This window comes from Ranitomeya imitator, chromosome 2 (genome assembly GCF_032444005.1).
Source record: "Ranitomeya imitator isolate aRanImi1 chromosome 2, aRanImi1.pri, whole genome shotgun sequence".
Lineage (NCBI taxonomy): Eukaryota > Metazoa > Chordata > Amphibia > Anura > Dendrobatidae > Ranitomeya > Ranitomeya imitator.
Window position 1 is genome coordinate 447708761 of NC_091283.1, and position 24199 is coordinate 447732959.

The following is a 24199-nucleotide window of genomic DNA, read 5'->3' on the forward strand; positions in this document are numbered from 1 at the left end:
AAAACTCCGCCCATATGACCCAAAACCAGTCCCGCCAAATTCAGGTGACAGGTTCCCTTTAATGACTTGCTTTGTTTCATGGGAACATGAAATGTATCCTATAGTGGGAAATCTGCAAAACCTAAATGGTGAATGTGTTTGCTCGTCCTTGGTCACTGGTTGATTGACCCTGACACCCACCGTTCCATTCCTTAAATCCTATATTCAACGTACGGTTGGACCTCCAGCTTTCATACATGTTTGCAGCCCCTACCAGCATTGTTTCACACTTGCTTTGCTATTATCAGCCCTCTCCATAATTCCTGTCACTCTCGGATAAGCGATAAGAATCTTCCCATTTCAAGAGCGCCAGAAATATAAGAGGATCTCCCCTTCTACAGATCAGGATTCGGCCCGTGGGGACCTGCAATAAATGAATTCAGGCTCAGTATTAGACAATTGTGCTGCTCAGTGACAACACGCAGCGAGGTTTTCATGTTTACCCCTAGACTCCTGTTAGTATTTTCAGTCATTGGATAATTCCAGCCTCATAAAAGAAGAGAGGAGTCATTAACACCATGTGCTGTGTCAGCAAGCTCCATCCTCTCCCAGAAGCTGACTCAATATTCAGGATTCAGGTATCTCATATGAAGGAGAGCTGTGGGGATTATCTGCCCACCGTCTCATTTTTTTCTCTCCATTCTGCAAAATCCTTAATAAACCTTTGTTGTTTTATTATTTATAAGCTTGTTCTTGTAAACTGGTGATTTGGCCGCATTACTGAATGTATATACCAGGACCTTCAGCCGATGATGAGTAGAGGGCTTCTGTCACCTCCATTCAGAACCTTCTTTTGAGGTAATGATGATCCAATAGGAGGTCCGCGTATGTGGCACTGGAGAGGAACGCATGGTCGGCTTTTCACAAGGCCACATTATTGGACCCTTTATTCATCGCCTCTCTAGATTGACATTAAGCTATTTAGACTGAGGTATCTTGGCTCCATCTGAGGGAATTATTCTGGTGGCCTATTGTAACATGACACAAGTGGCTTCACCCTGTTGCTAGCGCAACCACGCTCCAATTAGGATTAATAGATTATTTGCTAAAAAAACTCATAAAGGCCTCATTCAGACATCTGCACTTTTCTTGTACCTAAAAACAGTGTTTATCTGTATTTTGATCCCATTTTCATCAGTGTTTGGTCCATGTCTCAGTTCTCACCATCAGTGTTTTGTCAGTGATTTTTCACTAATGATGCAAAGTGTCATGACTCTGGACAGGATGGTTCCGCCTCCATCCTGGTCAGGTCAGGGTTAATTCAGTCCGCCTCTCTTTGGTTTTGGGGCGGCTATTTAATGTTGGCAGTACCTACATTTAGTGTCAGTGATACTTCCGTATACTCGGTTAGTGGTTGCTGACCCAGGTGACTCCTCCTTGAACGTGGGCCTCTGTGCTTGTGTGCCTTGCTGTGTATGATTCGGTGTGTCCCCTGACTTCTGCCTCTGTATCCTACTTTTGCACTGCTATGTCTCTCCTGGTTATCTGACCTCCTTGGCTTGTCCCCATTTACTCTTTGTCCCTAGGTTCTGCGCGTTCGTCTGGCTTCTGACTCTCAGCTCTGCTTGACCACGTTTACTGTCTTTGCCCTGTGTTCTGCGAGCTCAGTGTCCTTCCCTGCACTCACGTGCGGTGGCTCCGCCCCCTGGTCATGTGATCGCTCAATGCCAGGTACTGTGCTCAATACATTGGTCTAAGGTCCTTGTGCACTGCGTTCCTTCTGCCTGCGCTCCCTGCGCTCATTCACGGGCCCCCTGATAGCGCCCCCTGGGCAACGTCAGTGACACCTTAGGTGTCATTACACAAATCTTCTCCTATACATTACAAAGTTAAAGAAACCCTCCTCCCATCAAAGTTTTATCCTCTTAATATATTGTATTCATCATATTATATAGCACTGTATACTTACAATTGCTCATTTTGCCCTTCTACCTAGTTAATTCTTCTCTTTTCCATTAGTTTTATGACAGCTTGTGTTTAAAAACAGACTATTACATCATTTTGATTTTTCTGAAACCTTCTTTCTTCAAAATCAGGGTGCATCTATGAGAGTGGGCTTGTCTCACTCCGTAGCTAATATCTACATGTCTAGATAGGAAGAACTCTTCATTTTTCTGGATTCCAATTACCGTACTATTCCTCCTTATCAGGTGGTATGGCCATTACAAAATGCCCATGTAACTTCTCACCACAAGGGCTGACACTGTTAACCCTGTCCTAGGCTAACAAGTTGCTTACAGACTAATGACTGTTAAACCACATAACTATGTCACATAGAACAGCAAATCCATACAATAACATTAGATAATTTTTCAGAGAGGGGGTTTGGATGATTTTTCCACCTTTACATATCCCCCTTTTAATGATTGCCGTCCTTGGAAATCCTGGATTTGCAAGACGTAAATGCAACATGACAGTATAAACAAATTAAACAAATTCTTGGACTGGTGACGCCTGGAATTCTTCTTCAAACTGGCACAGCATCCAGTCCTTCTCGGTTAGAAACCCCGGAACAGGAATAATGAAAGTTCCTGGATGTACATGCATCCGGTCTTTATTGGTTAAGGACCCCAGAATAAGGTAGCACACAATCTACACATCACCAGCAGACCATAGCTGAGGGCACACAACCCTCCAGTCACGCTAGCACCCCTGATCCAGCAGAAAAGGGCACAACAGGTGCAACAAAAAATCTAACAAAAATAAAAATTGAGCCTACTCAGCTATTACAGGCCCACCTGGACTCAAGGGTATCCAAACAGTCCCGCATTTAACTTCTTAACACACTTGAATAGCACACAGGCCTTCACACAGCCTCGAGTGTATCTCACAAAAACCCTCAACATAGGCGCTTAGCCTTCAAGTGGAGCTCTTGTGAGACCCGACTGGTCTACAGCCTTTTCAAGCAAAGGGGTACACCAGAACTTACCCCTCACAACAACATGACCACCAGCCAAACAGAACTTAGGCTGTAGAAAAGCTGAATCCCATTTCACTTCATTCCTCTGAACCACTCCAGCTTTAGAGATGCAGGTCTGAATGGGAATCTTCCACCCCTCCAGGGTTGTTCAGCTGGCGGTGGCGTGGCCTGGTTGATGTACATATAGGCTACTTTGCATTTGGCCACCCTGAGGTTGGTTGGTGTCAGTTTGGGTTCCAGGGCCTCTGCCTGACTGGGAGCACCTGCTGCATTCCTGGTTTGTGTGGCCAAATCTGGTTCTCCTCCTTTACCCACTTTTCTACTTCCCAGAGCCGTCTTTCACTCGTCCTGGAATTTTCCTGTTCTCTGTCTGCCTATTAGTTTTCCATGTTGGTGGCAGAACAAGGCCGTTCCATGCCAATGACATACCAGCCGCACGGTCCATCCATCTTCTTGAAATTTACCGTTTCACCGAGATACAGACCATGCAATCTCTGAGGTAGATATTCCCGTTTAACATCCATCCGGTTGACATGCACGTCATCCCTTGTCTCATACCTCCTTATGAACCAAATCCCCGTTTGATGTCAAAATTGAGCACTTCCCAATGTGAGCACTGCTTTTCAAAGTCCATGGCGCACTGCCCCTCTCCCCACTCCTGCTCCATCTAATCTACCTCCTTCCACTCTGCAATGGCTCTATCCACACCCAGGGCATATTCCTCCAACTTCCTTCTCCACTTGTGGGTATGGGTCTCAATTTGAGCTTTCTTAGTACGTCCGCGCTATGGGGTGCAGTGGGGTTTGGGGACAAGGCCTTTGCTGGTTGCATCTTCTCCAGCTTTGAGTGGGCTAACAGTTCCAGTTCATCGCTGAACCACCTGCGTCTGGCCTGTCTGGGTCACGTATGGCTGCAACCTTAGCTCCCTCATCGCCTGCTGCCTCTTCCCCCAAGTCAGCGACCGCTCCTGACTCACATGACTTCTCATGCATGGGCTCCACCACTAACTGACTGTCTGGCTGTCTTCCCGGTAGGTACTGCCGCAGCTGCCTGCTAGCAGGTATTTTCCTCTAGTGCCTCTTTCCAGATGCAGCACAGAACCCAGAAATCCTGGAGTATGACCACGAGCTGATTCAGCTGACCGCAGCCCATTACAGCGGTCGCTTGGCATTATTCTGCCTTCCGCAAACGGGAGGTACCGATATGCAAAAGGTCCTCTCACTCCACAGAATCCTTCTCACGAGATAGGGCATACAGCCCCATGTCCTCACTGTAGTCCTCCTATATGGCAACCACCATACTCATCTTCTTGGACGCAATCTCACTAACAAGGATCGCACACTGCTCTTTCATCTCGCTCCAAAGGGTAATGGTGCCGGCTCCAGCTTCTTTGTGGTCTCTTTCCTCTGACCCCTACCTTATGGGGGACATACTTCTGACATCTGCTGAGCGTCACATATCACTTAACCAATCTCCACCTTTGGCCACTCCCCCTGAGCTATTCAGTCATTCCCCATTGCACAGACCTTTCTGTTCCAGCACATCTCTTGTTAATGCGCTCCTTCCACTGCAGGCTGGGTCCTTGTGCAGCGCCCCAGAGATCTGGTCGTTGCAGTATGACACTCTGCCACTAAGGGGAGTGATGGTACGTCTGATGGCACTGAAGGAATTCTACTGACCAGGTATCACCAGCACACATTACACTTCACACTCCGGCCACTAGGGGGAGAAAAAGGCTTTATTTATTGGGCCACTCCTCACACTGGTAAAACTAGGGGTTGGGTAGGAAGTTAGTCAGAAGCTGACTGGGTTGGATTCAGGCAACATCCCGTGGCAGGGGGTGTTGCAGGGAGAAGACACAGGGGGGTCCCTGTCAGGCATGGGAACCTGGCAGGTGCCTAGTGAACAGAGCAGAACGTAACAGAACCGCGCCTGCACACCCCGCGGTGGTATCCTAAGCGAGAGACAGGAAGGGAAGGATATTGTGGAACAGTGAGAAACGAGATCAAGCACAAAGGAGAGCCAGTAGGAGTCGTGCCGTGAGACCGAGGCAACATCCTACTGAGGTGCGTAGCCGGTGGCCAGAACACCGCGGGAGTAACTGACTCTAGGCCTTACTTCGAACTCCGCAGGACAGTTAATTATAGGTTGGCTGTCTACCTTAAATTTCCTACGAAGACATAGGGGGCAACGCGTGGAGAGGGGTGTCTCTAGTTTCCTGTAAGAGCTCCAAGCCTTCCCGTCATACGGGTGCGTCCTAGCCATAACATACCTGGAGACGAGAAACTAGTAACATCTGGAACAAGCGAGAGAGAATTAGAAAGAACGAATGAACGAGAACAGCAGTTGTGAGGACTATTCCGAATGCTCAGCAGGGTAGCACTACAACACACAGGCGCTAGTGGTAGGCACTGATTTCCACCTGCAAAGGGAACTCTGGATGTGCCCATCGGACCGGCCGGTCTCAGATAGCCCTGTTAAGCGTGCTCTGGATTGTGGATCCTGAAGTCTTCAGTAAAGAGGTAAAGAGACTGCAACCTTGTGTCCTCGTTATTGACTGCACCTCACACCATCACCATCTACCTTACTGGGAAGCCCTGGGGACATACTTCACCTGTGGGAAGGTATACCATCCAGCTGACATTCCATCACCCCAGCGGACCCCACAGCAGCATCGGTCACCCTGACCGAACACCACAGGTGGCGTCACAAATCCCTGATAGACTGTACCACCTTTATTGGACGCCCCTTAGCAGGGTCGCGGACCGGGTCTAGCCACCGTGACAGCCTGAGAACCGAACCAGAGAGGCCCGGTACCGAGAACTCGTGGCCCTGTGTCTGGGGGCGCTCCACTTGCTTCAGGGCATTCCCTCTTCCAGGCTGGATTTCTAGTGGGCTGGGCATTTCTTTATGCTCTTCTGCACCCTCCACTCCCAAGATGGGCAGTTTTCGCTCTTCCTATTACGACCCTAGTTGTCATTTAAATACACGTTTCCTCAGGTGCTATCTTAGTGGCGCCACGCAGCCATTCCTCCTGTGTTCTCTATTCCTTTCATTGGTTTCACCAGTGTGTTCCTCCAACAGCCAACAGCAAGTTTGGCTTTCTTCACATGGTATTTTCTTCTTTGGGCTGCACTTCTAATGGGGTGGACAAATCTTTGCACTCTTCCACGTCCTCCACTCCCACGATAGGCAGTACTCTCCTTTTTCCTGCAACACCATCTGCCATCTTGGCACTCTACTCAGGCACCATCACTGAGCCATACACTCCTTGACAGAATTTATGTCGCTTATCCATGTTATGTAAATAAAAGCTTATAACCTGACGAAAAATTCATCCATTGGTTGTATATATTATTCTTTTGAAAGCTGAAAACCTCCGAAATGTGGTTTAGGTTAAGAAAATAAATTGGCATCAATGCAGAAATATTGGTCAGTTAATGAACACAGAATAGTGAGATTTTGGCAAGACAAAAGTTTCGTCGACTGGTCATATAATGCACCCAATCCTAGTTTACATCCTCACCTGTGTTCAGTAAATGATCGGTTAATTAGTGTGTGTGTATAAAAAGAAACCCAGCACCCCAGACCTTCTCTTGAACTGCAACTTGAGCTCTGACAACATGCCAAAAATCCACCCTGCGACCAAAGCCTGGATTATCAAGAGGCTGAAGACCAGATCCACTGCAGAGGTGGCTGGCACCTTAATGTGTCTCAGCTTCAAGTACAAAGAATTAAAAAGATTTGAAGAGACTGGAGATGTGTTTGATAAGCCCAGGTCCAGCAGACCCGCAAGACAACTGCTCAGGAGGAAAGTTTGTTGGTTAGAAAATCCAAAGCAAGCCCCTCTTCCTCTGCAGCAGAGCTCCAACAGGGCTGGTCACCTCAAGTCACGTCCCCCGCCGTCAGCTTCCCTGCACTGACTGTCAGCACCGGCCGTAAAGCAGAGCACAGCGGTGACGTCACCGCTGTGCTCTGCTTTACGGCCGGCGCTGACACAGTCAGTGCGGGAAGCTGACGGCAGGGGACGTGACAGACATCGGAATGTGAGTATGTAGTGTTTTTTTTTTTTTTTACTTTTACAATGGTAACCAGGATAAATATCGGGTTACTAAGCGCAGCCCTGCACTTAGTAACCCGATGTTTACCCTGGTTACCCGGGGACTTCGGCATCGTTGAAGACATTTTCAACTATGCCGAAGTCGTTCCCCTGAGCGTTGGTCGCTGGAGAGAGCTGTCTACGTGACAGCTCCCCAGAGACCACACGACGACTTACCAACGATCACGGCCAGGTCGTATCGCTGGTCGTGATCGTTGGTAAGTCTTTAGTGTAACGGTACCTTAAGAGACATGCCGATAAGAGACGTCTGGATCCACCCTTATACCGGCCAGGTGATAAGGTGTGGCTGTCCTCCAGGTTTGTTCGTTTAAAGATCCCCTCATATAAATTGGGTCCACGGTACATAGGTCCTTTCGAGGTTTTGTCTCGTATCAATGATGTTGCTTACAAACTGAAATTGCCCGCTTCTCTTTGCATACCTAACTCTTTTCACGTTTCCCTTTTGAAACCAGTCATCTTCAATCGGTTCCATGTTTCTCCTGCTCAAACTCCTTTACCTGTCTCCGACCCAGATGTCTTTGAGGTTAAGGCTGGGTTCACACTGCGCTAGTGTGACCCGTTTAATGGAACACGTTACACCGCGGCATAACGCGGTGTAGCGCAGTCCGTTAACTCCGCCATTACTTTCAATGGTGGATGCATCGCTAGCGCACGCCCATAATGGGCGTGCGCTAGCGATGTGCCATCATTGAGTGACGGACCCGAGACGTGGGCTGCAGCGTTTCCGGATCCGTCACTGCTAGTGCACTGCTAGCGCAGATGGAGCTAGCAGATGCTCCATCTGCGCTAGCGCAGTGCCAAAGTCGGCACTTGCGTTAGTGCAGTCCGTTTAACGGATGTGTTGAACGGACTGCACAATGCAAGTGTGAACTTAGCCTACGGACATTCTTGCCATAAAAAGTCTTGAGGTAAAACTCTCTTTTTGGTTGATTGGAAAGGTTTTGGTCCCGAAGAGAGGTCTTGGGAGCCCCGTGAGAACATACAAGCTCCTAGATTTTATCCAGGTTTCTGTCTGGTCTTAGAAAGGAGGGGAGTAAGGGGAGGGGTAATGTCACGGCCACTCCTTCTGCAGGCGTGCCTGCTGCCGGGACCACCACCGCTCCCTCCGCTCATACTTACCCGCTGCGGTGCGCTCCTCCTGCAGGCGCACGTCCTCTCCTTCATTCTTCTCTGCTCCCTGGTTCTCATCGAGTGCGCGTGCGCACCGCCCACTCCAGCATTTCCTCTTTCTGATTTACAGGCGCTCTGTATCTCCTCTCTGTGATCCTGGAGGACCGTGACCCGAAAGTCCTTCAGCACTCCATGTATTTAAGGCGATTCCTTCCTCTGCTCCTTGCCTGTCTGTCATTTGTGCTTCTGTGACTAAGGTCCACCTTTGTCTTTGCCATGCCTGTTCTGAGTCTCTGCTCTGTCCAGCCAGTTCAGCTTCTCTGCCTTCCCCAGGCTTCCTTATCTCCTCGTCCAGTCCAGCCTTCCCAGTGTCCGCTCCGTACTCTGTTAGTCTGGTGTCTCTGTCCTGTCCTGCTTCCTTTGTGTCTTCCCTTTCCCAGTGCTCCTTTGGTCTTGCCTATATTCAGCTCTTACCAAATTGTACTTCATCTTACCCCGCTCTGTCCGTCCTAAGCCCAGCTTCTCTATTTTGTACCTCTTACTACCTGTCTCCGGGTTCCAGCTTCTGCGGCAATAGTCTCCCTTGGGTCTGCCCCTAACGCTCCCTGTATAGAGGGTGGTCTATCTGGTCAGCTCACCCTTATGAGGTTTGTTCTCGTGGATCTGCAGGTCCACTCCAGGTGTTCCTAAAGATCTCACACAAGGGTTATGGTGAAATGGGGATCTCAACTTCATGCGATAAATCAGGGAGACTAGCAATCGTTTTAAAAAGTTAAATAGTTAAAAACAGCTTCACTTGAGTTCTTGAAAATATTCCCTAAAATCTGGTAAACTGTATGCATTTCTTTTACCATTTCTTCCACATAAGGCAGAGACTCATAACATAGTTTCATGGTAAACGGCACAAAGATGGTGTTCAGTACAGATTGAAGAGTAATAGAGTATTTCTTCTCCGACTGCTATCATCCCTCACTAATGTGCAGTATCCTGTGTTCCTTCCTGGTCAGATAAAGATTCACTTACACCTCCATGACCGGTTTGACACGTTGGAAGTAGCCCACTTCTCTTCTCACTAGCTGCCTATGGGAATCACACTCCGTCAGCTCTATTTAATACCACAACAGGCGATCACAGTCAATGAAGAATCTCCATTTATACTAGTCACATGGCGCAATGTGTGTCACTGTGACTTCTTTCCTGTCTGCACTCTAGCCCTTAGGCTATGTACACACATTCAGTATTTGGTCAGTATTTTACATCAGGATCTGTAAGACAAAAAAGGAGCATGACAATCAGAGGAAACACGTCACCACTTCTGCATTTTTGACCCGATCCTGGTTTTGGCTTACAAATACTGATGTAAAATACTGAAAGTATGAACGTGGCCTTAGATGGTAACTGGCTTCTGTAACACCATTCTGCACTTTAACCCTACAATTCTTTATTGCAGTGTTGGGGTGGGCCAGGGCGGTAGTCATGGCTGAAAGTAATGCCTGTATCACACCCTGGCCTCTCCCCACAGTACAACAGTGCCTTTCCTTCGGCATACCTGCGTTTTGGGTCTCCATGCCATCAGGGTCCACCAGTAGTTCTTTCTAGACAGCACCGCATAAAGAGAGATACAGTCCAGCTCAGCTTTAACAACAACAGCTTTACTTGGTTCTGTACGCAGCATATCCACATCCACATAAGCATCAACATCAGGTTTCACAACGTGCAACTGCTCTTATGTCCCTGTCCTTCTCTCTCTGTCGCTAAGCTCGCTTCCAGGATGGACCATACCTTTCCATCCCTCAGCGTCCTCTCTGCTCAGCCTTACTCCGTTTGGGTACTCCCTCAGCTGTTTCACTCCGGTTCTGAGGAGGTTGACCCACGCAATAAGCTGCCACATGATGAGCGACCTGCCCGTACTGCTTAGCCTTTTCTAGCAACTGCAGTCCCACTAATACTGCACCACTAGCACTTTTGTTCCTTCTGATGAGGTCCTGGCCAGGGATGCTATATGGCTGGGCTTTACTCTTCTCTAACGTTGCATGGCACGATGTAGCCAAGGGCTGGCTAACCCAAGTGAGCTGCATGGGCGCCCAGGCCCCAATTAAGATCTATCAGGAAGTCTTTCCTGCCTTATCCACCGTGCCCCTCCTATGTTTAACCACATACTATCAGATGCTCCTACTATACTATGTACAATCCCATAATCTATGTGTCTTCTTCTTGTGGCTGAACTAAGCACTGCACTTTCCCTATAATAAGACAATATTGGAATGCCCACCAGGGCTGTGAGGTACTCGGTACCGGGTCCGGTACTTAAAGGGATGTGTCACTGCGGTGGTGACCCAGTCTGTGGCCCTGGGCGCCCTATTAAAAGGGACTGTCTTTAAAAGGGGTTGTGAAAATTTTGTGACGCCACCTGTGGTACTCGGTTAAAGATGACTGACGCTGCTTAAAGGAGTCCTCTGGGGGTGATAGTACTGCAGCAAAGATGGTATCGCTTCCCACAGGTGAAGCTGGGTCCCCAGGGCTCCCAGTGTGCTTGGGTAAGGATGGTGTGGTGCCGGAAATAAACGGAAGACACAGGATTACAGTCTCTTTAAATGGTTTACTGGTTGTAGTAAGCCACAGTCCAGGGTTCCAGCAACAGGTGGTGATGTGGTCTGGCCGGCCTGGAGGCAATGGTGGATCCCTCTCCCAGGTGAGGTTTGTAAGCCTTCCTGCTCATGCTCTTGTGAGGTCGTTGCTGCCTGTGGCTCCCTTACAAAGTCCTCTCTCTCCTGTCCTGGGACAGTACTCGTATGGTAGGCAATGCCCGGTCACAGTTCCCCTCCAAGCTCCTTTCTTCTCCTTTGCTTCTCCCCTCAAGTGCTCACTATCACTGCAACCCTTCTGATTCTCTTCAGTCCTGGAGCTGAAGTGGAGCGCCCCCAGACACAGGGCCACGAGTTCTCGATACCTGGCCCCTCAGTCTCTGTATTGGGGTCGTCACGGTGGCTAGACCTGGTCCGTGACCCTGCTAAGGGGCGCCCAATGAAAGGTGATGGTGTGATGTGTGGTGCGAGGCGCAATGAATAATGAGGACACAGGGTTGCAGTCTCTTTACCTCTTTACTGAAGGCTTGGGATCCGCAATCCAGAGCACTGCTAACAGGGCTGGCTGAGATCGGCCGGTCCGAAGGCACATCCAGAGTTTCCTTTGCAGGTGGAAATCAATGCCTACCCACTAGCGCCTGTGTGTTGTAGTCCTTCCCTGCTGAGCACCACGGGATAGTCCTCACAACTGTTGTGTCTGTGTTCGTTCGTTCTTTCTCTCTCTTCGTCCCCCAGATGATATGGTTAGGACGCACCCGTATGACGGGTAGGCCTGGAGTTATTCTGGGACCCTAGAGATGCCGCTCTCCCACAGTTGCCTCCCTTGTCTGCTTAGGTGATTTAGGTGAGACAGCCAACCTATAATTAACTGTCCTGCCGTGTTGAAGTAATGTGTAAAGTCTCTTACATTCTCGGTGCTCCGGCCACCGCAATGCGCCTCAGAAGGATGTTGCCTCGGTCTCATTGCACGATTCCTACTGGCTCTATCTCCTCTAAACTGTGATCTCGCTTCTCACTTCTCCACAATCAACTTCGCTTCGTGTCCCTTCTTAGAATACCTAAGTAAAAAGGGCAGCACACTGCAGCGCCAAAATATGCAAACTTGAAAACACGAAATTTGAACTGCATTACTGCACTAGAAATATGAAAAATGAGAGCTTTTAGCGCATAAAAATGGCCATATTTATGTGTACCTCGTAGCCACTTTACGGCATCTCTCTTATACGAGGTCCTACCCTTGACCTACCTCACCGAGAATAAACGTCTCCATCTGAATGGGTACATGTGAAACCTCTTCTTGGACTCAAATTCTCTCTTTCTGTGGAGGGGTATTGGACCTACTATAATTAAAACACCTGTGGCTAGGAGGCGGGGAGTGCACGATCAGAAGGCTAAAGAATACATTTCAAAAACCTGACCTGCACATCCAAACATAGACTGAGTGTGAACAGGTGCTGAACCCAGAGTCGCCAACTCGTATATAGTTAAGTAAAAAGGGCAGCACACTGCAGCGCCAAAATATGCAAACTTGAAAAGACGAAATTTGAACTGCATTACTGCACTAGAAATATGAAAAATGAGAGCTTTTAGCGCATAAAAATGGCCATATTTATGTGTACCTCGTAGCCACTTTACGGCATCTCTCTTATACGAGGTCCTACCCTTGACCTACCTCACCGAGAATAAACGTCTCCATCTGAATGGGTACATGTGAAACCTCTTCTTGGACTCAAATTCTCTCTTTCTGTGGAGGGGTATTGGACCTACTATAATTAAAACACCTGTGGCTAGGAGGTGGGGAGTGCACGATCAGAAGGCTAAAGAATACATTTCAAAAACCTGACCTGCACATCCAAACATAGACTGAGTGTGAACAGGTGCTGAACCCAGAGTCGCCAACTCGTATATAGTTAAGTAAAAAGGGCAGCACACTGCAGCGCCAAAATATGCAAACTTGAAAAGACGAAATTTGAACTGCATTACTGCACTAGAAATATGAAAAATGAGAGCTTTTAGCGCATAAAAATGGCCATATTTATGTGTACCTCGTAGCCACTTTACGGCATCTCTCTTATACGAGGTCCTACCCTTGACCTACCTCACCGAGAATAAACGTCTCCATCTGAATGGGTACATGTGAAACCTCTTCTTGGACTCAAATTCTCTCTTTCTGTGGAGGGGTATTGGACCTACTATAATTAAAACACCTGTGGCTAGGAGGCGGGGAGTGCACGATCAGAAGGCTAAAGAATACATTTCAAAAACCTGACCTGCACATCCAAACATAGACTGAGTGTGAACAGGTGCTGAACCCAGAGTCGCCAACTCGTATATAGTTAAGTAAAAAGGGCAGCACACTGCAGCGCCAAAATATGCAAACTTGAAAACACGAAATTTGAACTGCATTACTGCACTAGAAATATGAAAAATGAGAGCTTTTAGCGCATAAAAATGGCCATATTTATGTGTACCTCGTAGCCACTTTACGGCATCTCTCTTATACGAGGTCCTACCCTTGACCTACCTCACCGAGAATAAACGTCTCCATCTGAATGGGTACATGTGAAACCTCTTCTTGGACTCAAATTCTCTCTTTCTGTGGAGGGGTATTGGACCTACTATAATTAAAACACCTGTGGCTAGGAGGCGGGGAGTGCACGATCAGAAGGCTAAAGAATACATTTCAAAAACCTGACCTGCACATCCAAACATAGACTGAGTGTGAACAGGTGCTGAACCCAGAGTCGCCAACTCGTATATAGTTAAGTAAAAAGGGCAGCACACTGCAGCGCCAAAATATGCAAACTTGAAAACACGAAATTTGAACTGCATTACTGCACTAGAAATATGAAAAATGAGAGCTTTTAGCGCATAAAAATGGCCATATTTATGTGTACCTCGTAGCCACTTTACGGCATCTCTCTTATACGAGGTCCTACCCTTGACCTACCTCACCGAGAATAAACGTCTCCATCTGAATGGGTACATGTGAAACCTCTTCTTGGACTCAAATTCTCTCTTTCTGTGGAGGGGTATTGGACCTACTATAATTAAAACACCTGTGGCTAGGAGGCGGGGAGTGCACGATCAGAAGGCTAAAGAATACATTTCAAAAACCTGACCTGCACATCCAAACATAGACTGAGTGTGAACAGGTGCTGAACCCAGAGTCGCCAACTCGTATATAGTTAAGTAAAAAAGGCAGCACACTGCAGCGCCAAAATATGCAAACTTGAAAACACGAAATTTGAACTGCATTACTGCACTAGAAATATGAAAAATGAGAGCTTTTAGCGCATAAAAATGGCCATATTTATGTGTACCTCGTAGCCACTTTACAGCATCTCTCTTATACGAGGTCCTACCCTTGACCTACCTCACCGAGAATAAACGTCTCCATCTGAATGGGTACATGTGAAACCTCTTCTTGGACTCAAATTCTCTCTTTCTGTGGAGGGGTATTGGACCTACTATAATTAAAACACCTGTGGCTAGGAGGCGGGGAGTGCACGATCAGAAGGCTAAAGAATACATTTCAAAAACCTGACCTGCACATCCAAACATAGACTGAGTGTGAACAGGTGCTGAACCCAGAGTCGCCAACTCGTATATAGTTAAGTAAAAAGGGCAGCACACTGCAGCGCCAAAATATGCAAACTTGAAAACACGAAATTTGAACTGCATTACTGCACTAGAAATATGAAAAATGAGAGCTTTTAGCGCATAAAAATGGCCATATTTATGTGTACCTCGTAGCCACGTTACGGCATCTCTCTTATACGAGGTCCTACCCTTGACCTACCTCACCGAGAATAAACGTCTCCATCTGAATGGGTACATGTGAAACCTCTTCTTGGACTCAAATTCTCTCTTTCTGTGGAGGGGTATTGGACCTACTATAATTAAAACACCTGTGGCTAGGAGGCGGGGAGTGCACAATCAGAAGGCTAAAGAATACATTTCAAAAACCTGACCTGCACATCCAAACATAGACTGAGTGTGAACAGGTGCTGAACCCAGAGTCGCCAACTCGTATATAGTTAAGTAAAAAGGGCAGCACACTGCAGCGCCAAAATATGCAAACTTGAAAACACGAAATTTGAACTGCATTACTGCACTAGAAATATGAAAAATGAGAGCTTTTAGCGCATAAAAATGGCCATATTTATGTGTACCTCGTAGCCACTTTACAGCATCTCTCTTATACGAGGTCCTACCCTTGACCTACCTCACCGAGAATAAACGTCTCCATCTGAATGGGTACATGTGAAACCTCTTCTTGGACTCAAATTCTCTCTTTCTGTGGAGGGGTATTGGACCTACTATAATTAAAACACCTGTGGCTAGGAGGCGGGGAGTGCACGGTCAGAAGGCTAAAGAATACATTTCAAAAACCTGACCTGCACATCCAAACATAGACTGAGTGTGAACAGGTGCTGAACCCAGAGTCGCCAACTCGTATATAGTTAAGTAAAAAGGGCAGCACACTGCAGTGCCAAAATATGCAAACTTGAAAACACGAAATTTGAACTGCATTACTGCACTAGAAATATGAAAAATGAGAGCTTTTAGCGCATAAAAATGGCCATATTTATGTGTACCTCGTAGCCACTTTACGGCATCTCTCTTATACGAGGTCCTACCCTTGACCTACCTCACCGAGAATAAACGTCTCCATCTGAATGGGTACATGTGAAACCTCTTCTTGGACTCAAATTCTCTCTTTCTGTGGAGGGGTATTGGACCTACTATAATTAAAACACCTGTGGCTAGGAGGCGGGGAGTGCACGATCAGAAGGCTAAAGAATACATTTCAAAAACCTGACCTGCACATCCAAACATAGACTGAATGTGAACAGGTGCTGAACCCAGAGTCGCCAACTCGTATATAGTTAAGTAAAAAGGGCAGCACACTGCAGCGCCAAAATATGCAAACTTGAAAACACGAAATTTGAACTGCATTACTGCACTAGAAATATGAAAAATGAGAGCTTTTAGCGCATAAAAATGGCCATATTTATGTGTACCTCGTAGCCACTTTACGGCATCTCTCTTATACGAGGTCCTACCCTTGACCTACCTCACCGAGAATAAACGTCTCCATCTGAATGGGTACATGTGAAACCTCTTCTTGGACTCAAATTCTCTCTTTCTGTGGAGGGGTATTGGACCTACTATAATTAAAACACCTGTGGCTAGGAGGTGGGGAGTGCACGATCAGAAGGCTAAAGAATACTTTTCAAAAACCTGACCTGCACATCCAAACATAGACTGAGTGTGAACAGGTGCTGAACCCAGAGTCGCCAACTCGTATATAGTTAAGTAAAAAGGGCAGCACACTGCAGCGCCAAAATATGCAAACTTGAAAACACGAAATTTGAACTGCATTACTGCACTAGAAATATGAAAAATGAGAGCTTTTAGCGCATAAAAATGGCCATATTTATGTGTACCTCGTAGCCACTTTACGGCATCTCTCTTATACGAGGTCCTACCCTTGACCTACCTCACCGAGAATAAACGTCTCCATCTGAATGGGTACATGTGAAACCTCTTCTTGGACTCAAATTCTCTCTTTCTGTGGAGGGGTATTGGACCTACTATAATTAAAACACCTGTGGCTAGGAGGCGGGGAGTGCACGATCAGAAGGCTAAAGAATACATTTCAAAAACCTGACCTGCACATCCAAACATAGACTGAGTGTGAACAGGTGCTGAACCCAGAGTCGCCAACTCGTATATAGTTAAGTAAAAAGGGCAGCACACTGCAGCGCCAAAATATGCAAACTTGAAAACACGAAATTTGAACTGCATTACTGCACTAGAAATATGAAAAATGAGAGCTTTTAGCGCATAAAAATGGCCATATTTATGTGTACCTCGTAGCCACTTTACGGCATCTCTCTTATACGAGGTCCTACCCTTGACCTACCTCACCGAGAATAAACGTCTCCATCTGAATGGGTACATGTGAAACCTCTTCTTGGACTCAAATTCTCTCTTTCTGTGGAGGGGTATTGGACCTACTATAATTAAAACACCTGTGGCTAGGAGGCGGGGAGTGCACGATCAGAAGGCTAAAGAATACATTTCAAAAACCTGACCTGCACATCCAAACATAGACTGAGTGTGAACAGGTGCTGAACCCAGAGTCGCCAACTCGTATATAGTTAAGTAAAAAGGACAGCACACTGCAGCGCCAAAATATGCAAACTTGAAAACACGAAATTTGAACTGCATTACTGCACTAGAAATATGAAAAATGAGAGCTTTTAGCGCATAAAAATGGCCATATTTATGTGTACCTCGTAGCCACTTTACGGCATCTCTCTTATACGAGGTCCTACCCTTGACCTACCTCACCGAGAATAAACGTCTCCATCTGAATGGGTACATGTGAAACCTCTTCTTGGACTCAAATTCTCTCTTTCTGTGGAGGGGTATTGGACCTACTATAATTAAAACACCTGTGGCTAGGAGGCGGGGAGTGCACGATCAGAAGGCTAAAGAATACATTTCAAAAACCTGACCTGCACATCCAAACATAGACTGAGTGTGAACAGGTGCTGAACCCAGAGTCGCCAACTCGTATATAGTTAAGTAAAAAGGGCAGCACACTGCAGCGCCAAAATATGCAAACTTGAAAACACGAAATTTGAACTGCATTACTGCACTAGAAATATGAAAAATGAGAGCTTTTAGCGCATAAAAATGGCCATATTTATGTGTACCTCGTAGCCACTTTACGGCATCTCTCTTATACGAGGTCCTACCCTTGACCTACCTCACCGAGAATAAACGTCTCCATCTGAATGGGTACATGTGAAACCTCTTCTTGGACTCAAATTCTCTCTTTCTGTGGAGGGGTATTGGACCTACTATAATTAAAACACCTGTGGCTAGGAGGCGGGGAGTGCACGATCAGAAGGCTAAAGAATACATTTCAAAAACCTGACCTGCACATCCAAACATAGACTGAGTGTGAACAGGTGCTGAACCCAGAGTCGCCAACTCGTATATAATTAAGTAAAAAGGGCAGCACACTGCAGCGCCAAAATATGCAAACTTGAAAACACGAAATTTGAACTGCATTACTGCACTAGAAATATGAAAAATGAGAGCTTTTAGCGCATAAAAATGGCCATATTTATGTGTACCTCGTAGCCACTTTACGGCATCTCTCTTATACGAGGTCCTACCCTTGACCTACCTCACCGAGAATAAACGTCTCCATCTGAATGGGTACATGTGAAACCTCTTCTTGGACTCAAATTCTCTCTTTCTGTGGAGGGGTATTGGACCTACTATAATTAAAACACCTGTGGCTAGGAGGCGGGGAGTGCACGATCAGAAGGCTAAAGAATACATTTCAAAAACCTGACCTGCACATCCAAACATAGACTGAGTGTGAACAGGTGCTGAACCCAGAGTCGCCAACTCGTATATAGTTAAGTAAAAAAGGCAGCACACTGCAGCGCCAAAATATGCAAACTTGAAAACACGAAATTTGAACTGCATTACTGCACTAGAAATATGAAAAATGAGAGCTTTTAGCGCATAAAAATGGCCATATTTATGTGTACCTCGTAGCCACTTTACGGCATCTCTCTTATACGAGGTCCTACCCTTGACCTACCTCACCGAGAATAAACGTCTCCATCTGAATGGGTACATGTGAAACCTCTTCTTGGACTCAAATTCTCTCTTTCTGTGGAGGGGTATTGGACCTACTATAATTAAAACACCTGTGGCTAGGAGGCGGGGAGTGCACGATCAGAAGGCTAAAGAATACATTTCAAAAACCTGACCTGCACATCCAAACATAGACTGAGTGTGAACAGGTGCTGAACCCAGAGTCGCCAACTCGTATATAGTTAAGTAAAAAGGGCAGCACACTGCAGTGCCAAAATATGCAAACTTGAAAACACGAAATTTGAACTGCATTACTGCACTAGAAATATGAAAAATGAGAGCTTTTAGCGCATAAAAATGGCCATATTTATGTGTACCTCGTAGCCACGTTACGGCATCTCTCTTATACGAGGTCCTACCCTTGACCTACCTCACCGAGAATAAACGTCTCCATCTGAATGGGTACATGTGAAACCTCTTCTTGGACTCAAATTCTCTCTTTCTGTGGAGGGGTATTGGACCTACTATAATTAAAACACCTGTGGCTAGGAGGCGGGGAGTGCACGATCAGAAGGCTAAAGAATACATTTCAAAAACCTGACCTGCACATCCAAACATAGACTGAGTGTGAACAGGTGCTGAACCCAGAGTCGCCAACTCGTATATAGTTAAGTAAAAAGGGCAGCACACTGCAGCGCCAAAATATGCAAACTTGAAAACACGAAATTTGAACTGCATTACTGCACTAGAAATATGAAAAATGAGAGCTTTTAGCGCATAAAAATGGCCATATTTATGTGTACCTCGTAGCCACTTTACGGCATCTCTCTTATACGAGGTCCTACCCTTGACCTACCTCACCGAGAATAAACGTCTCCATCTGAATGGGCACATGTGAAACCTCTTCTTGGACTCAAATTCTCTCTTTCTGTGGAGGGGTATTGGACCTACTATAATTAAAACACCTGTGGCTAGGAGGCGGGGAGTGCACGATCAGAAGGCTAAAGAATACATTTCAAAAACCTGACCTGCACATCCAAACATAGACTGAGTGTGAACAGGTGCTGAACCCAGAGTCGCCAACTTGTATATAGTTAAGTAAAAAGGGCAGCACACTGCAGTGCCAAAATATGCAAACTTGAAAACACGAAATTTGAACTGCATTACTGCACTAGAAATATGAAAAATGAGAGCTTTTAGCGCATAAAAATGGCCATATTTATGTGTACCTCGTAGCCACTTTACGGCATCTCTCTTATACGAGGTCCTACCCTTGACCTACCTCACCGAGAATAAACGTCTCCATCTGAATGGGTACATGTGAAACCTCTTCTTGGACTCAAATTCTCTCTTTCTGTGGAGGGGTATTGGACCTACTATAATTAAAACACCTGTGGCTAGGAGGCGGGGAGTGCACGATCAGAAGGCTAAAGAATACATTTCAAAAACCTGACCTGCACATCCAAACATAGACTGAATGTGAACAGGTGCTGAACCCAGAGTCGCCAACTCGTATATAGTTAAGTAAAAAGGGCAGCACACTGCAGCGCCAAAATATGCAAACTTGAAAACACGAAATTTGAACTGCATTACTGCACTAGAAATATGAAAAATGAGAGCTTTTAGCGCATAAAAATGGCCATATTTATGTGTACCTCGTAGCCACTTTACGGCATCTCTCTTATACGAGGTCCTACCCTTGACCTACCTCACCGAGAATAAACGTCTCCATCTGAATGGGTACATGTGAAACCTCTTCTTGGACTCAAATTCTCTCTTTCTGTGGAGGGGTATTGGACCTACTATAATTAAAACACCTGTGGCTAGGAGGTGGGGAGTGCACGATCAGAAGGCTAAAGAATACTTTTCAAAAACCTGACCTGCACATCCAAACATAGACTGAGTGTGAACAGGTGCTGAACCCAGAGTCGCCAACTCGTATATAGTTAAGTAAAAAGGGCAGCACACTGCAGCGCCAAAATATGCAAACTTGAAAACACGAAATTTGAACTGCATTACTGCACTAGAAATATGAAAAATGAGAGCTTTTAGCGCATAAAAATGGCCATATTTATGTGTACCTCGTAGCCACTTTACGGCATCTCTCTTATACGAGGTCCTACCCTTGACCTACCTCACCGAGAATAAACGTCTCCATCTGAATGGGTACATGTGAAACCTCTTCTTGGACTCAAATTCTCTCTTTCTGTGGAGGGGTATTGGACCTACTATAATTAAAACACCTGTGGCTAGGAGGCGGGGAGTGCACGATCAGAAGGCTAAAGAATACATTTCAAAAACCTGACCTGCACATCCAAACATAGACTGAGTGTGAACAGGTGCTGAACCCAGAGTCGCCAACTCGTATATAGTTAAGTAAAAAGGGCAGCACACTGCAGCGCCAAAATATGCAAACTTGAAAACACGAAATTTGAACTGCATTACTGCACTAGAAATATGAAAAATGAGAGCTTTTAGCGCATAAAAATGGCCATATTTATGTGTACCTCGTAGCCACTTTACGGCATCTCTCTTATACGAGGTCCTACCCTTGACCTACCTCACCGAGAATAAACGTCTCCATCTGAATGGGTACATGTGAAACCTCTTCTTGGACTCAAATTCTCTCTTTCTGTGGAGGGGTATTGGACCTACTATAATTAAAACACCTGTGGCTAGGAGGCGGGGAGTGCACGATCAGAAGGCTAAAGAATAAATTTCAAAAACCTGACCTGCACATCCAAACATAGACTGAGTGTGAACAGGTGCTGAACCCAGAGTCGCCAACTCGTATATAGTTAAGTAAAAAAGGCAGCACACTGCAGCGCCAAAATATGCAAACTTGAAAACACGAAATTTGAACTGCATTACTGCACTAGAAATATGAAAAATGAGAGCTTTTAGCGCATAAAAATGGCCATATTTATGTGTACCTCGTAGCCACTTTACGGCATCTCTCTTATACGAGGTCCTACCCTTGACCTACCTCACCGAGAATAAACGTCTCCATCTGAATGGGTACATGTGAAACCTCTTCTTGGACTCAAATTCTCTCTTTCTGTGGAGGGGTATTGGACCTACTATAATTAAAACACCTGTGGCTAGGAGGCGGGGAGTGCACGATCAGAAGGCTAAAGAATACATTTCAAAAACCTGACCTGCACATCCAAACATAGACTGAGTGTGAACAGGTGCTGAACCCAGAGTCGCCAACTCGTATATAGTTAAGTAAAAAGGGCAGCACACTGCAGCGCCAAAATATGCAAACTTGAAAACACGAAATTTGAACTGCATTACTGCACTAGAAATATGAAAAATGAGAGCTTTTAGCGCATAAAAATGGCCATATTTATGTGTACCTCGTAGCCACTTTACGGCATCTCTCTTATACGAGGTCCTACCCTTGACCTACCTCACCGAGAATAAACGTCTCCATCTGAATGGGTACATGTGAAACCTCTTCTTGGACTCAAATTCTCTCTTTCTGTGGAGGGGTATTGGACCTACTATAATTAAAACACCTGTGGCTAGGAGGCGGGGAGTGCACGATCAGAAGGCTAAAGAATACATTTCAAAAACCTGACCTGCACATCCAAACATAGACTGAGTGTGAACAGGTGCTGAACCCAGAGTCGCCAACTCGTATATAGTTAAGTAAAAAGGGCAGCACACTGCAGCGCCAAAATATGCAAACTTGAAAACACGAAATTTGAACTGCATTACTGCACTCGAAATATGAAAAATGAGAGCTTTTAGCGCATAAAAATGGCTATATTTATGTGTACCTCGTAGCCACTTTACGGCATCTCTCTTATACGAGGTCCTACCCTTGACCTACCTCACCGAGAATAAACGTCTCCATCTGAATGGGTACATGTGAAACCTCTTCTTGGACTCAAATTCTCTCTTTCTGTGGAGGGGTATTGGACCTACTATAATTAAAACACCTGTGACTAGGAGGCGGGGAGTGCACGATCAGAAGGCTAATGAATACATTTCAAAAACCTGACCTGCACATCCAAACATAGACTGAGTGTGAACAGGTGCTGAACCCAGAGTCGCCAACTCGTATATAGTTAAGTAAAAAGGGCAGCACACTGCAGCGCCAAAATATGCAAACTTGAAAACACGAAATTTGAACTGCATTACTGCACTAGAAATATGAAAAATGAGAGCTTTTAGCGCATAAAAATGGCCATATTTATGTGTACCTCGTAGCCACTTTACGGCATCTCTCTTATACGAGGTCCTACCCTTGACCTACCTCACCGAGAATAAACGTCTCCATCTGAATGGGTACATGTGAAACCTCTTCTTGGACTCATTTTTCATATTTCTAGTGCAGTAATGCAGTTCAAATTTCGTGTTTTCAAGTTTGCATATTTTGGCGCTGCAGTGTGCTGCCCTTTTTACTTAACTATATACGAGTTGGCGACTCTGGGTTCAGCACCTGTTCACACTCAGTCTATGTTTGGATGTGCAGGTCAGGTTTTTGAAATGTATTCTTTAGCCTTCTGATCGTGCACTCCCCGCCTCCTAGCCACAGGTGTTTTAATTATAGTTGGTCCAATATCCCTCCACAGAAAGAGAGAATTTGAGTCCAAGAAGAGGTTTCACATGTACCCATTCAGATGGAGACGTTTATTCTCGGTGAGGTAGGTCAAGGGTAGGACCTCGTATAAGAGAGATGCCGTAAAGTGGCTACGAGGTACACATAAATATGGCCATTTTTATGCGCTAAAAGCTCTCATTTTTCATATTTCTAGTGCAGTAATGCAGTTCAAATTTTGTGTTTTCAAGTTTGCATATTTTGGCGCTGCAGTGTGCTGCCCTTTTTACTTAACTATATACGAGTTGGCGACTCTGGGTTCAGCACCTGTTCACACTCAGTCTATGTTTGGATGTGCAGGTCAGGTTTTTGAAATGTATTCTTTAGCCTTCTGATCGTGCACTCCCCGCCTCCTAGCCACAGGTGTTTTAATTATAGTAGGTCCAATACCCCTCCACAGAAAAGAGAATTTGAGTCCAAGAAGAGGTTTCACATGTACCCATTCAGATGGAGACGTTTATTCTCGGTGAGGTAGGTCAAGGGTGGGACCTCGTATAAGAGAGATGCCGTAAAGTGGCTACGAGGTACACATAAATATGGCCATTTTTATGCGCTAAAAGCTCTCATTTTTCATATTTCTAGTGCAGTAATGCAGTTCAAATTTCGTGTTTTCAAGTTTGCATATTTTGGCGCTGCAGTGTGCTGCCCTTTTTACTTAACTATATACGAGTTGGCGACTCTGGGTTCAGCACCTGTTCACACTCAGTCTATGTTTGGATGTGCAGGTCAGGTTTTTGAAATGTATTCTTTAGCCTTCTGATCGTGCACTCCCCGCCTCCTAGCCACAGGTGTTTTAATTATAGTAGGTCCAATACCCCTCCACAGAAAGAGAGAATTTGAGTCCAAGAAGAGGTTTCACATGTACCCATTCAGATGGAGACGTTTATTCTCGGTGAGGTAGGTCAAGGGTAGGACCTCGTATAAGAGAGATGCCGTAAAGTGGCTACGAGGTACACATAAATATGGCCATTTTTATGCGCTAAAAGCTCTCATTTTTCATATTTCTAGTGCAGTAATGCAGTTCAAATTTCGTGTTTTCAAGTTTGCATATTTTGGCGCTTGCAGTGTGCTGCCCTTTTTACTTAACTATATACGAGTTGGCGACTCTGGGTTCAGCACCTGTTCACACTCAGTCTATGTTTGGATGTGCAGGTCAGGTTTTTGAAATGTATTCTTTAGCCTTC